At 36.3% G+C, this 4,816-nt stretch overlaps 1 long non-coding RNA gene across 1 annotated transcript; it reads left to right on the top strand.

Annotated features, from left to right (window-relative positions):
* The first annotated feature begins 2,548 nt into the window (after nt 1-2,548).
* On the top strand, nt 2,549-4,247 carry LOC127250405 (uncharacterized). The gene is made up of 2 exons (XR_007838687.1): nt 2,549-3,082; nt 4,202-4,247. It is a non-coding gene; the product is annotated as an uncharacterized LOC127250405 (long non-coding RNA).
* The last annotated feature ends 569 nt before the right edge of the window (nt 4,248-4,816 follow it).

The raw sequence follows: 4,816 nt of genomic DNA, 5'->3' as shown, positions 1-4,816 counted from the left end.
AAGATTGCAAAACCATTAACTAATTTGCTGAAAAAGGATGCAAAGATTAACTGGGATCACGAGTGTGAGTCATCCTTTTTAGAATTGAAACATCGATTAACTTCAGCGCCAATTTTGGCTTTACCAGTGGAAGGTGAGGAGTTTGAAGTGTATAGTGATGCTTCGAAGCAGGGATTGGGATGTGTCTTAATGCAGAATCAAAGAGTTATTGCTTATGCATCACGACAACTAAAACCTCACGAAGAGAATTATCCGACACACGACTTGGAAATGGCAGCAGTGGTGTTTGCTTTGAAGATTTGGAGACACTATCTTTATGGAGCCCATTGCAGAATATTTACTGACCATCAAAGTTTGAAATATATCTTCACCCAAAAAGAATTGAATTTAAGACAAAGAAGATGGTTAGAATTAGTGAAGGATTATGATCTTGAAATTGTGTATCATGAAGGCAAAGCAAATGTTGTAGCCGATGCCTTAAGTCGAAAACCAAGGCATAACTTGGGCTTCATGTCGGTTGCTGATGAACTGTGCCAAGATTTAGCGCGGATGGAAATTGAGGTACTTGGACGGGGTATGACTCGGGGATATTTGCAAATGATACAAGTTGAGCCTGAAATTTATGATCGCATTAGAGCGGCTCAAATGGAAGATAATAAAATGGTTGAGCTTGCAGTGAAAGTTCAGTACGGTCAGACTCAAAATTTTAATATTGCTCCAGATGGGAGTCTTCGATTTCACGGGAGGTGGTGTATCCCAAAGGATCGAAATGATTTGAAAGAGCAGATTATGAGTGAGGCTCATAATACACCATACTCAGTGCATCCGGGGGGAAGTAAAATGTATCATGACCTACGTCAACATTTTTGGTGGAAGGGCATGAAGAAGGATGTAGCCAAATTTGTTGCACGATGTTTAAATTGTCAAAAGGTAAAAGCAGAACATCATAGACCAATGGGGTTGCTACAACCTTTAGAAGTTCCACTCTGGAAATGGGATTCTATCGCAATGGATTTTGTAACAGGACTTCCAAGGTCAAAGTCGGGAACAGATGCAATTTGGGTAATTATAGACAGATTGACCAAGTCAGCAGTGTTCATTCCAGTACGTATGACTTGGAGTATGCAGAAATTGGCCAAATTATATGTTCATTATGTGGTTAAACGACACGGTATTCCTGAGGTGATCATATCAGATCGTGATCCACGTTTTCAATCTCGATTTTGGCAAAAATTGCAGGAAGCCTTTGGTACTCAGTTGCATATGAGTACTGCATTCCATCCTATGACTGATGGTCAGTCAGAAAGAACTATCCGTATTCTGGAAGATATGCTAAGAGCTTGTGCTATGGAATTTCAAGGGAGTTGGGAAGACCACTTGGATTTAGTGGAATTTTCATATAATAATAGCCATCAAGCAAGTATCGGAATGGCTCCTTTTGAAGCTCTTTATGGTCGAAAATGCAGAACTCCTTTGAGTTGGGACGATATGAGTGATCGACTGATACTGGGTCCGGAAATGATTGAGGAATCGAAAAATAAGATTCGAATTATCAGAGAAAAGATGAAGGCAGCTCAAGATCGTCAAAAGAGTTATGCCGATAGAGCCCGACGTGAGGGTCAATTTCAAAGTGGAGATTTTGTCTTATTGAAAGTATCCCCAATGAAAGGTATTAGAAGGTTTGGGATTAAAGGAAAATTGAGTCCGCGTTATGTTGGACCTTATGAAATTGTCGATCGAGTTGGTGATTGGGCCTATCGGTTGGCACTTCCAAATTCTATGGAGCGTATCCATAATGTGTTTCATATATCTCAGCTTCGTAGGTATGTTGCAGATCCTTCTCATATTTTATCTCCAGATGAGATAGAGCTGAATGAAGATCTTTCGTATGAAGAAAAGCCTCTGTGGATCATGGACACAAAGGTCCGAACCATGAGGAATCGAGATATTCGTATGGTGAAAGTAATGTGGTCCAGACATGGAGCGGAAGAGGCCACGTGGGAAGTAGAACAAGAAATGTTCAAAGCATACCCACAATTGTTTAATTAAGTTTCCTTGTTATGTGTTTGAGTTTAGATTTCGGGGACGAAATCTTTTTAAAGGGGAGTGGATTGTAATGCCCCGATTTCGGAATGTATAAAATAATATTATTATAGCAAATAAATATTTGACAATAGTAATGGAATCAAGAAACTAATATTTTGGGATAAATTATATTCCAATTTTGTATATTAGTTATAATTAAATAGAATGTTAAATGGATAAATATCGATAAAATTAAAAATAAATATAAATATAAATATAATATATAATATATAATATATAATATATATATAATAATAATATAGTAGATGATGATAAGAACCTTATCATCATCGTTAATAATAATAATATAATAATAATATATAACGTTTAATAATAATAATAATATAATATATATATATAATATGAAAAGAAAGAAAGAATCCAACGCAGCAGCAGCAACGAACCAAAGGAGGAGAAGGAAGGGAGGAAGAAGAAGAGAGAAAGAAAAAAAAAAAAAAAAAAAAAAGAAAAAGATTTAGCCGTCCGATTCCAATTCCGACTTGGGTATGGTATTCCTTGCTATTCGTAGAGTCCGATTATAAATTTTAATACGAATTTTGATATTGGAGTATTAAATTAGAAATTCTTCAAAAAATTCAAAATTGGCTATTTAGCTATTTAATCGATGAATTTCTTTAGCTAATAGCCTATTCGTAGCGCCGACATTATATTTTGAGAATTTCGTACCAATCCAAGTCGAATAAAAAAACGGCAGTATATCGCACCTGCCTGCTTGTTCATACCTTTGCGTATTTTTATTTAATAATCGGGCAATATAAATATTATGAGGTAGAAGGATTTTATAGCTAGAATATCATATTCTACTAAATATAAAAGTTTGGAGCCCGACGAGTTAATTATAGAAATTAGCTTTTGAATAAGCAGGTAGCTCCTGAGAATAAGCATAAAGCTCATCTGATTTGAGTAAATAATGGGACAGGTGTACGTTGGAGGAGATTTGGGTGAAGTTATAAAATCCAGAAAGTATCGGTAGGAGGTAAGCAGTAGGGAATTAAATCTAATTTTAAGAAATTAGGTATTTATATTGCATGTGATTCTGATTCTGATATTGATATGATATTATGTGGAATCATTTGGTCAGTGCATCTATATATGTATATATGTGTGTGTATATGCATGTGTGAAACTTCGTTTTACGATATTTGATATACGTATTTGATCGTGTTGGTGAATTTATAAAAAGGAGGATAGGTGGGCCGTCTCACCAGCCCTTTTCATTAAATTCACTTATTGACATGCTGCACACATTGCACGATTTATCGGATATGTTTTATGGATCTATCGTTTAGTCGCCGTGTGCGGTAGTGCTAGGCGAGGGCATCATCTGGGGTTAGGATATTCGACCCCGATGTACCGTAACACTTTGGCGATAGTGGACGATAGTAGTCGGACAACTGGGTGACTTAGTCGTACGGTCATTCAGGGATTAGACCCATTGCAGTTGAGACGTATTTGGTCTAATCATTCGGGTTCGGTGTTGTTCCACTCATTGGAGTAGCTACTAGTGAGGTCTACCGGTAGTTTAGGATCAGATGCCAAACTCCAAACGCGATCCCGTTAGGGCGTGCGAGGAGGAGTAGAGTTTCCGGGTTTCCTTCGGGTGATTCCAGGTTGCACGGATTCTACTACGTTACACGGGGTAGGGCTAGACAGGAGGGTCCTATCTTCGCTATCACAGACTATGGGGTGTCTTGTGGTTAATGGCGACAACGTTCGACTATCCATGTATTGATTGCGGGAGTCGTATGGTGGGTATATGGGAGTGACCGGGTGACCGTTATATTATTATGGGTTTACCAGGTCCTTCCTTGAGCCGAGGATTTTCCGGCTATTTATTGATGATAGTCTAGTGAGCTGTTATTATGGAGCCGAGGTTATTCCGGCTGCTCACTTTGACATATGTATATGGGTATATGTGCATGAGTTGTCGATTTTGACATTATTGTTGCATTATTTCAGTATGGGCATGGCATGGCATTTATTTTGCAAATGACGGAAATTAAACTCTATTTTCGAGCATGACATGGCATATTTTATGTTAGTTCTTAAAATGGATTTAATTCTAGACTGCTTTTAAGAAAAATATTTGATTCAGGTACGCATGGCACCTCCGGGACAGGGGACGTCTCGGGAGATAGAAAGACGGGCTGAATGAGTGAACTGCATCTGATGTATTATATGTAAATTCTAACTAGAAAAACCTCCCGTTTTGGGAGTATGTTTTTGTAAATATTTATAAACTATTTTTTTTTTGGGAATAATAAAATGCTTATATAATTAATTTTAGCCTTAACACTGTGTTGTGGGGCCCGAAGTAGGAGGTGACGACCTCATGATGCAGTGTGGCGGTAGCATTTCCAGTATGAGCCAACTGGGGGTGTTACACCACAAACCAATATAATACTAATATTTCTAAAATTCTATGCAAAAAGCAAACGGATAGATAGATAAGAGAATATATATAATTAGATCAAATAACTTTTTCTAGTACTTTTAGATAAAATATCAATAATAGTATTAATATTAATTTTGTCAAAACAATATTTATAAATATTATATTTTGTATCTATAATAAAATATAAAAAATTGAATAAAATAAAATTTCTAATATTTTTATATGCAAAATATTAATAATAGTATTAATTAATACTCCCTCTATCATTGTACTTTTAAAAAAAATACTTTCAAATTTTGAAAGTACATAAATTCG

The sequence above is a fragment of the Andrographis paniculata genome, unplaced genomic scaffold, assembly GCF_009805555.1.
Source record: "Andrographis paniculata isolate CXL003 unplaced genomic scaffold, ASM980555v1 Contig37END, whole genome shotgun sequence".
NCBI lineage: Eukaryota > Viridiplantae > Streptophyta > Magnoliopsida > Lamiales > Acanthaceae > Andrographis > Andrographis paniculata.
The sequence above is the reverse complement of the archived record's forward strand: the minus strand, read 5'-3'. Positions and strand labels throughout refer to the sequence as shown.